Source organism: Gopherus evgoodei, chromosome 1 (assembly GCF_007399415.2).
Source record: "Gopherus evgoodei ecotype Sinaloan lineage chromosome 1, rGopEvg1_v1.p, whole genome shotgun sequence".
In the NCBI taxonomy this organism is placed as follows: Eukaryota; Metazoa; Chordata; order Testudines; family Testudinidae; genus Gopherus; species Gopherus evgoodei.
The window spans coordinates 327,388,678-327,399,546 of NC_044322.1; the positions used below are offsets into that span (position 1 = coordinate 327,388,678).

A 10,869-nucleotide genomic window follows, 5' to 3' on the forward strand; every position below is an offset into this window, starting at 1 on the left:
TGCCTCTGTTGTTGACCTATGTGACTTCAGGCAAATTAGTTCACCTTTCTGTGCCTGTTTTCTGATTACCTTCCTTTGTAAAGAACTTTGGGATCTACTGATGACATTGCTCTATAAGTACAAAGTACTATTAAAAGTAGTAGTAGGGTCAACACATGCTACTGCATCCCTAGTTCCTATGCAGACTTGGTGAGGAGCCCACCAGCACCTTAATTTTGTTCCGGGGGTTGTTTTTAAAAAGGTGTGTATGGTTGTTGTGTTTTTTTTTTTTTTTTTTTTTTCTTTTTTGAGTTCCTAGCAAGATTTAAACCCACAGGAACCATGTCATTATTCCACTCCCCCTAGTCTTCAGGGGTGTCAGCTTCTGAAAGCAGGAAGTGTGGTGTACATGAGTGCTTGAAGAGGGAATGAAAGAATAGGCCAGTCTTCATACCAACTGCAGGTTTGGTTTACCTAACATTGTTCACTACCTTAATGGCATGCCAGCAGTAAGCCAAGCTAGTAGTACAGTGTTAACCACAGATATAGTAATTTCCTTTTTCTTCTTACCTCATTTTGTAAGACTTTGCTTTTGAATCTTGTAAATAGGGTGATAACTAGGGGCTGTTTATGCTGAAAATTTCTCTTTCTAACTTCTTGCCCAGAGGGTATGCAAAGTAAACAAAGCAGCTAGGAAGTTGGTCTTGCACCTTCTCTCATATTGCAAGGCAGTACAAATCTTAGGACATCTGTTAACTTAATTACCACAGTTTTATTCATTACTTTTTTGTTTTAATGAGATTTGTTATACTGATGCAGCATTTTAATGTAAGGAGGCCGTTGCACAGATCATTCCTTAATAGTCTTAAGGAGCTTCAGAAAACCTGAGATATAGCTTTTTTCATTTTAATCTGAGTATGTAGTAAAAGCAAAAGCCTTTCCATTTTTTATCTGTGCTTTCAACTTTGATGTCCATCACTGGTTACCTTGAACTTTTGTTCCAGGAGCATACAAATGTATGGATATTTTTTTTCCTTTCCATTTTAAAATCTGTGTGTGAAGCAAATTTATTTTTATCCAGATATGAGTTGAAGGTGGAAGGGGGGAAAACTATCCCTAACTACCAGGGGATCCTGGAGCAACTATAGGTTTAAAAAAAAATACTCAAAGTACTCCAGGGTATGCCTGCATAGATGTTGGGAATGTCTCCCCCAGCCTGGGTAGACACACACGCTAGTGCTGCTCAAGGTAGCACACTAAAAACAGTGCTGTGGGTGTTGTGGCATGGGCTAGCTGCCTGAGTACAAGCCTACCTGACCCCAGGGGTCTGATGAGGTGGCTAGCCTGAGCCACCACCTGTCACAACATCCATATTGCTATTTCTAGCATTCTAACTCATGTCTGTCTACCCAAGCTGGGATGCATGACCCTAGCTGCAGTATAGACATACCCTCAGATGCCAGCCTGTTAATATATCTGATCCTAATGCAGCAAAAATGTAGGGCTAGATCTGTAGAATTGTGGGTACCTAATTTGCAACATTGTTTACTTGATTTGAACACATATTAAGAACACCTGCACATGCACAGCTAGGTGTCAGAATGATCACTTATGTGCTATTACTGTGGTTGCATGTCAGAATGAAGTGTGTGGAACTGCACAAATATGACTCTCTTAAACTACTGTATACCAGACAAAATAACGGTTAACACTGAACACCTTGTATGTTTAAACTTAAAATATATAAATGGCAAAAAACATAGGTAATGCAGAGTTAAGGGTGCCAGATAATAGCTCGTATCCTTCCAGAATGTTGAGTTAGCAAAATTCAAACCACTGAGAACCAGGAAATACAAAGTGAAGGTAAACGTGCATGCAGCTGTAACTCTCCCTCCTGGAGCTCACAGTCACCACTGGGAATTGTCAGCATGTGCTCCAGTTACATTCACTATGTTAGGTGTAGCTGTATTGAATGGTGGAAGAGTAAGTTGGAGCATCTGGGAAGAACTGTGATTGCAATATGAGAAGGTTTGGGGATTAGTCTGCAGAGCATCATAAAACCAATGGTTTTTTGAGTTCAGGATCTGAGTCTTCCCCCTGATTCCACATATGTGTCATTAAAGGAGAGCAATACATGTACCTTGAAGTTCCCAGTCTGCATTATTTCAATACAGAATTGTGTGGGTTGTTACTAGCAGGGCACTGGAGTCTTCTTCCTGCGTATTGTCAGTAGTGAAGTGGGTTGTGAGAGTGATCTGTGGATTTAATGATGTATAGGGGAAAGTGTAGGGTTAGGTGGTATCCTGTGTGAAGGGGCTGTAAAAGGGTATGGCATGGTTGTCGAAATCCACATGTTTGGCATTCTGTTTGGTGCAGTAGGCTCCATGTTTGAGTGTAGAGCAGAGCACCTGTGTGAGTGTTAAGGGTGCTTTGGGACATTGCTCAAAGTGGCCAGAGTTTTAAAGTTGCATGCGAGTTTAACCTAACTCTGTATTATCTGGGTTTCAGTACTTTTGTGTTGCACTGAACTGAGTGTTCTGAAAGGGCACAAGTTATCATTAGGCAACTATAATTTTGTTTTTTGCAATACAATTTCCTAGCTTTTTAAACAGTTTTTTTTGGTAGGTGGTGTTGATCATCTAAGCAGTGGTCAGCAGTGTGATTAAAACCAAACTTATAAGAGTAGACCAAGCCCTAGCTTTTAAAGATCTCAAAGAACTTTACACCATTACCTGTATTTTACAGATGGGGAAACAGGTACCGGTTCAGTGACCTGCTCAGGGTCACCCACCAAGCCAGTGATAGAACTAGGAATAATCCCAGTCTAGTGGTCTTTCAACACAGTTGCTATGTGATTCCTAAATGCTTCTCTCTCTGCTCCTGTACGTTTTATTATAGAGGAATGGGAATGATGGTCATGGTTTGAAGCGTGTAGCTACAAACAGGGCTGGTGGAAGAAATCTCATCCAGGGTTTATAGCCCCAAACCGTAACAGTTTTATTTCATGGTTGTTACAGTAACTTTACGTTATGAGAAGACTGGTGTGTTTTTCCTTCTCCACCCCTGCCCTGCCATTCCCTGCATCATGTAGCCCCCCACAGCATTGCCAGCTCCCTTTCCCATCCCATTAAACCATTACTTGCACTACAGAAGCCATTAACATGTAAGAAGTTGCTCTTTGCTGTTTCCTGCCCTCTGCTGATGCATGCATGTATTGCAGGCAGCAGCTTCCTGGAGGGTTGCAGACTTCCTGGGTTATGGAGCCAAACCTGCACACTGAGCGAGGGCTCTCATTCCTACTACCCATCACCACCTGGGACTCCTGCCCTTGCCTCGGCCAGTCTGCCCCTCCTCCAGACTGTATCTTAACCTCTTATTTTTCTGGATTTCAGATGTTTTAAACTTGTTACCTTCAGTCCCTCTCCACCCCAACCAGATTCCAGCTCAAGTGGAAGGGAGAGGGACTGTTGACCTCAGAGAGAGGTCCCCCCCCCCAGACCACAGTACACATATGGAAGGGAAGATTTCAGCCCCTTGTCCCCCAAACTTCCAACTTCTTCTGCTACCTCCACCTCACATTCTACAATCTCTCCCATCTTCTCCCTACTTATTCTGCCTTGAGCTCCTAGTCCCTTTCCCCTCCCCTATTACCTATTCCTGTGTATTTTCTTCCCTGTAGGCCCAAACCACTCTTCCCATTACCTGCTTTTGCATCCCTAATCACCCTCCCCTCCCAGTGAACAGTTACAGGTATAATTTTATTTTATTTTCAAAAATAGCTTGGGTGCCTTTTGAATATTCTTTTGTATTCAGATTAAATTTAAAAAAACCTTCACAGATGCAATTTCCACCCCCAAAACACATACAGCTTATTGTCAGCTTCTGCCCTGGGTGGGTTTCAAACTTCAAAGGTACTTGAGTAATCACCACCATCAAACACACGCAGTCTACTGAGGACTGTTGTGCCAGCCATAGTGTCCCTGGTTGATGGTGTCGCACCAGGCATCGTAGAGCGAAGTTCCTAGATCTGGCTCAATCCTATGAATTCACAAGTCTCTGGGGCAGCCCTGTGGGAAACACCAGCTAGGGTCAGCATGTCTCTATGGAGAATTGGAGGAGCATGTGCTGAGGTGTCTTTGTCTATCCTGGTGACATGGCTGAGGAGCATCTAATTGCTTTTGACTTTAGTGAATTATTGGGGGAACACCCCATCTCTGTGGGATTGATTTGTCACACAAAGTGAGACCACTTTATGTTCAGGATGTGGCACTGACAGTGAAAATGGAATGTCTCTAGTCACCCCACGTCTGCCTGTAAGAGAGTCCAGGTTTCTGAACCCTATAGCAATATAGGCAGTACACAGGTTTGGTATATTCTGAACTTTGACTCAGCACAGATATGTTTGTGTTCATAAGTGAGATATGGACTTCATGCAAGAGGCAGCAAGACCTAATCATCGGAGGACATCTGATTGGCTGCGATTGTTTGAACTGTGTTTGCAGCCTAGGTGGATAAACTTACAATGCTCTCCAGAGTGTTCCACCTCACCTCTACTAGGGATTCTGGTGGCCCAGCCCTGAGGTTCTGGACCTAGGTCTTCTGCTATGAGACCTGAAACCCTGTAGTATGGGTGGTATCTTGGGAATCTTGAAGGACAGGGCTGAAATTCTCTGACTTCTCCACAAGCAAAGCAGGGTCATCAGCATAGTCTTGTTTAGTGAACACTTCTTGAACAATCTTGATTCTGATGTATGGAATGGTAAGTCCTAGTAGCCAGTCGATAGTTTGACAGAATCTGTGAACTTAATGAAACACTGCAGTGAAGGTTGGAAAGCCCTTACCATGTAAAGGGCAATCTTTCTACGTACTTTAACATCTACACGCTTACACAGATAGTCTTGAAATTTGCCATGCCTTATTGGCAGTGTTGGGTAGATGTGTAGAGTTAGCCCCTTCTCTCCATTTGGCCTGGGCTTCCCCAGATTTTGGGTCATATGGGGATAAGGGAGGGATGGGCTCAGACCCTGTTAGTGGGATAAGGCATCCCAGCTCATGAGTGGTGGTAGAGAGAGGGGCCCAGCACCCCCAGAAAGGCAAACTGCTGCGCACACCCCCCCCGGTGTCTTCCATATGGAACAGAAATGGGGTGTGTGTGTGTCAGACTACGACAGATGTTATAATAGAAAGCTAAAGTACAGCCCTCTGTCACTTCGCTACAGCAGTATCTTTGTTAAATGTCACTAACGAGTATTCCTCAACCGTAATGACAACATGAACAAGACCAACCAACAATTCTGACAACACCTGCTATAAAGAACTCGGGCGACCCCACACCACAGTGTATTCAGGAATTTAAGGATATTCTCAAATCCTTCCTCAAACAACTCCGAGAGAAACTCTACAAACTCCTCTCCAACAAACCCACCCCAGAGACCTTCTACATGTTTCCCAAGATACACAAACAAGGGAGCTCAGGAAGACCCATCATGTCTGGCCACGACACTCTTACTGAGATAATATCTGGACTCATGGAAACCATCTTCCAACCACTCACCACACAAAAGACCAGCTTCCTCCAGGACACAACAGACTTCTTCCACAAGCTCCAGAATATTAATAACTTCCCTGAGAACATCATTGTTGCCACTGTGGATGTCACTTTCTTACACACCACCATCCCTCACAATGACAGCATAGCTGCCTATCTCAAATAATTACAAGACAATGGACAATTCTCTGATATGCACTCTGAATACATTGCTGAACTCATCTCTTTCATCCTCACCCATAACAATTTTACATTCAACAACCAACACTTTGCCCAAACCATAGGAACAGCCATGGGTAATAGGATGGCTCCCAATATGCCAGCCTCTTCATGGGTCACCTTGAACTACTTCTGGACAAATGCATCATGACGCCAGTGATATACCTGAGAGAGATCGATGATGATATCATCCTCTGGACCGGGGTGGGCAAACTATGGCATCTGGCCCTCCAGACATTTTAATCCAGTCCTTGAGCTCCTGGAAGCAGTGGCATGTCCTCTCTCCAGCTCCAACATGTAGGAGCAGCCAGGGGGTCTGCACGCTGTCCCCTCCCCAAGTGCGGCCCCCGTGCCTCCACATAGGAGCTGGAGGGGAGACATGCTGCTATTTCTGGGAGCCGCTTGAGGTAAGCGTTGCCCCAGAGCAAGCATCCCTGACCCACTCCCACACCCAACTCCCTGCTCCAGCCCCGATCCCCCTCCCACCCTCTGAACCCCTCAGTCCCAGCCCAGAGGCTCTTCCTGCACCCCAACCCCTCATCTCCAGCCCCACCCCAGAGTCCGAGCCAGAGCTCTTCTCTCCCCCCCACCCCAACCCCCAATTTTGTGAGCATTCATGGCCCGCCATACAATTTTCATATCTAGATGTGGCCCTTGGTCCAAAAAGTTTGCCCACCCCTGCCCTAATATGTCAGACCATTGTTCCATTTAGCCCAGTATCCTGTCTCCTGAGAGTGACCAATTCCACATGTTTTGAAGTGAATGAACAGAATAGGGCAGTTATTGAGTGATCAATCCCCTGTTGTCCAGTGCCAGCATCTGGCAGTCATTAACGAAAATGATTAAGCCACTAACCATGAATGGACTTACTATCCAAGAACTTTATCATCCCTATGGTCCAGCCACTAGAGGATGGCAAAGGTATATAAACTCTTAACCAGTATATTGTATATCCTCCAAATTAGACAAAAATAAGTCCCAAGTGTGTGAGCTTACAGGAAATCAGCAGTCAAGTTACAGTGTAATGAGGCCATAAACAAAACTGCAGTCTAAACCTCACAGATGGGGCATCAGGAATGAAACATAGGCGCTCCGGTTCCAAAAGAGCCCCCTTAATTAGAGCTCTTAGGGCAGGTCTACACTACAGCAGGGATCGACACTCTGAGATTGATCCACCGGTGGTCAGTTTAGTGGGTCTAGTAAAGATCCGCCAAATCGACTGCAGATCGGTCTCCAGTCAAACCCTGTACTCTACCCCCAACAAGAAGACTTAAGGTAAGTCAATGGGAAATTGTTTCCCGTCTCCCTCCTGCAGTGTAGACCCTGCAGTAACTCGACCTGAGTTGCGTAGCGTAGGTCGACTTACCGCGGTAGTGTAGACATAGCCTTAGTCCCACTGTATGCAGTATTATATCATCTTGTTGTTACATAGCATTTCATGTCTGTAGATCGCTGAAGTATTTCACAAAAAATCACTGTACTTTTTTAATTGATGGGCAATGTACATGTAACATAACAAATACAGATTTGCTGCATTTTATTAAAAAAAATGCTATAACTTCCAAAACTTCCTATCTGCTTTAACAACTTTCCTTCAAGAAACTTGACATCAAGCTTTATAGACTCTCATGAGTGGCACAGTCATTGTTAAAAAACCTTACCATTTTTGTCTTCTAGAATATTACTTCTGTTCTAGTGCCAAAAACAAAGCAGTGGGTAGAGATGCAGGGAACTAGTAATCATGTATTAAGAGTCTATAGCATGCAGGAGTTTTTAAGATAGATGTAATCCTGAATTCTTCTTATACTTGTATTACTGAGGAGAGGGAAAATATTTCTATGCAAGTGAAGTAACCAGTTTTCCAATCACTAATCTTTTAATACCAGTCACAAACAAAGTAAGGATGGTATGTGCCTGCAATACTTCATTTTTTAATGGCAATGAAGCATGAAGACAGACATTTCAAATCACGAGACTATTTTTTTTTTTTTGCATTCTAATTCAAACAACTAAAAAACTAGGTCAACTGGTTTTAGTGAAATTGTGTGTACTCTGTTCAGCCTAACCTAAGAGTTACGTGAGGTAGCTGTGCCCTTTGCATCTAACTGGGATACAGTAGCGCCTTTTTGCCTCAAATCTGAATCTGTCCACTTCATGTGTGAATCATGGAATAAAATTAAAGTTGATTTATAAATGTTGCCAATGCAATGTGTTTAAAGCTCTACTAAATCATGAGGATTTCATGGATGGTCCTGCCAACCAGAGAAATATCCTAGATATCATGTTTCTCAGTATATGATGATTGCCATAATCTTCATCTCATCATTGAGGGTGGTAACTTCAGCATTAAATGAGGCAGAGGCTCCATCACACTGAGTTGTCGTGCCCTCATAGACTAATAAATCAGATGAGATTGCAGACTTTTCTTTTTTTTGGTTTGCTTTTTTTTTGTTTTTTTTGTTTTGTTTTTTTGGACCAGTCTGCTGTTGCACTGTATTTTCCCCTTTCTCTATGGCCAAACAGGAGGTTATGAAAACCTCTAGTCCTCTGTCATTGGTATTTTGGCTGCTGAATATTCTCCATCTTTTCTCTCCTCTGCCACACCTTCTCAACCTCACATGCCTCCCGTATATTGATGAAACCTAACGGAAAGGAAACCAGAACTCCAGGGGTAGAAATCTGTCTGACCAATTAAGTCATGAATTTTTGGAGGTTCTATTCAGGGGCTGTGGTGAAAGCCCGTAGCAGGTTGAGAGGAATAAGTACAGGACATCTATGCTCAACTGTACTCATTGAACTGCAACTGTACTAGCTCCCAATATTTTTTCAGGAGCAACTAAATGAATGCAATCTTGAATGGTGTGGGCTCTTAACTGTTTTAGAGACTGCCACTGCAAGTGATTCAACCAGGATGCTCTAGCCAACCGTCCCCAGATTTCAACTTGAGGAGGCTGGAGACAGGAATGAAATTCTTGCTCTGACTGATAATTGCAAAAATCCCACTGATTTTCATAGAGCCAGAACTTTACCCCAGATGTTCTCAAGTGGGACCCTTGAGTTATTTTCTGCATTGATCCAGAGAGGTCTGAAAATTGCTTGGCCTTTTGGGATGCTTTCAGGGCCCTACATAATTATTCAGATAATCTGAAAAAGTGGTGTGAGGGGAAATTAATTCTTCTGATTGGGGTTGGGGAATTATTTTTATATATAATACTTAGCTCTTATGCAGGCTTTTTCATGAGTAGATTTCAGAGTGCTTTATGAAGGAAGTGAGTATTGTCATCTCCATTTTCCTGAAAGGGAGACGGAGTCACAAAAGAGAAGTGATTTGCTTACAGTCACCCAGCAGGCCAGTGGAAGATCTGGGTTCTATTTCCAGCTCTGTTAAGTCCCAGTCCATTGTCTTATCCCCTAGGCAGTGCTACCTTCCTCCTTCTTAGGGCATTAGTTATTCATTGATTCAGTTGTACAATTTAACTGTTGTCAATGCATTCAGATTACTAACAAGTGCCTATTTAACCAATAAAATTGAAACCTGGCTTTTTGAGCTGTGGTTTTGCCTAACGAGGTCTGATTGAGGTAAAATGGTATATCCTGAATCTCAGGAATAGAGATGTGCGAAGTAAATGGTCCAAAACTGTTCAGGGATTCTTACATCTTACAAATGACCGCTTTAGCTAGCGTGCTAGATCATCCTGCCCTTTCAAGAGCATCCAAATTCATCTAACATTTTTTTAAAAAATGTAACTTTAGCGCCCTCGTGACCAAGATGGAGTCTGCTCTGCAGGCAGCTCTGGCCAAGAGAAGGCGCGCACAGGATTGCAGCAGGAGAAATCCCTTTCACTCCAGGGGCACCTATTCCAAATCCCGCAGAGTGAACACACAAACCCACAGAAAAAGTACAATGGATATAACAAAGGGAGATATTTATTTATAGAGGGATGAGAGGAGAAAAACAACAAGGGGAAATATAGAGGGAGCAGTAAAACAGGGCTGCATTCAAACCAAAACCCCACGGGCCCAGTGCGAGCACAGTCTGGAAGGGCAGACAGTAAGCAATGTGTCTGTGCACAGAGTTGAGGAGTCCTAAACAAAGTTCCAGGCCAGTGGTGAGTCTTAAGTACTTTTGGCCATCTTCGGCGCCAGTAAACTTTTCCCAACAAACCCCTCCGGTGCCCTCTTCTGCTGCTCTCTGCAAAGCCTCACAGAGCGACCACCTCCCTCCTTTTTCCCAGTGCAGAGTCACAGGCCCCAGTACTCACAGCCCCACGCAGCTCTGGGCGGCTGTGATACTGGGTCCAGCTCCGGCCTGTCCTTCTCGGGCGATTCCCCCCGGCACAGTGCTGCTCCAGGCTCCTGTCCTGGGCTGTCCCCGAGGGCCTGTACTTCTCAGGCCCCAGGCAGGTTCTCCCTGCTTCACTTTTCCAGGGCCTGCCGGCTGCCTCTCTCTCTCCCTGGAGCTCCAGCCTGCCCCCTGGACTTTCTCTCCTTTTCTTACTCTCCCCCTCCCCCCAGGAAAAAGATTTAAAGGGGCCATGCTCTCTAACTCCCAAAGGGGTTACAAAAAGAAAAGGTAATTATAGCTAGTTTGGACAATATCACTGACTTGAATAACTGTTCTTAATATTTCTGCCTTTTTTTCTTTTTAAAGTGACTTCAGAGAGACTCTTCTGTATGTAGCTGCAAACTTAATTATATATTTTGGGAAGTTCTTACAAGTTTCTCCCATGTGTAATATTAAACAGTCATACTCAATTCCTGTTTGAATGTGGTGTCCTGCATGGATTTGCTGACACTACAGCTCTGCTTGAGAAGGACATTTGGTAAAAGGCTAGTATCTGAACTTGTTTTGTTTAATTTCAATTTCAGGGATAAGCTCTTTTTATTTATAGGAATGTCAGAAATTCTACAGACTTCCAGCAGGAATGTGCCAGCTGGTTTGGACTGAATTTTATGGAGCAGGGGACAAAGCCAGACTTCCTCATAGGAAAAAGAACACAGTAGTAGAAATGTCTGATATACTGAGAGAACGTATTCATTGGGGCTGGGATATTACTTTCAAAGATAAGATTACAGTATGTGAAGACAGGAAACTCAAGGGAAAACATGTCAATACTCCCTTT

The 10,869-nt window shown here is 43.7% G+C and overlaps 1 protein-coding gene across 3 annotated transcripts in view; it reads left to right on the forward strand.

Moving 5' to 3' along the window:
* PLXNB2 (plexin B2) overlaps positions 1–10,869 on the forward strand; it is a 352,730-nt gene that overhangs the window by 12,825 nt on the left and 329,036 nt on the right. The window lies entirely within an intron of this gene.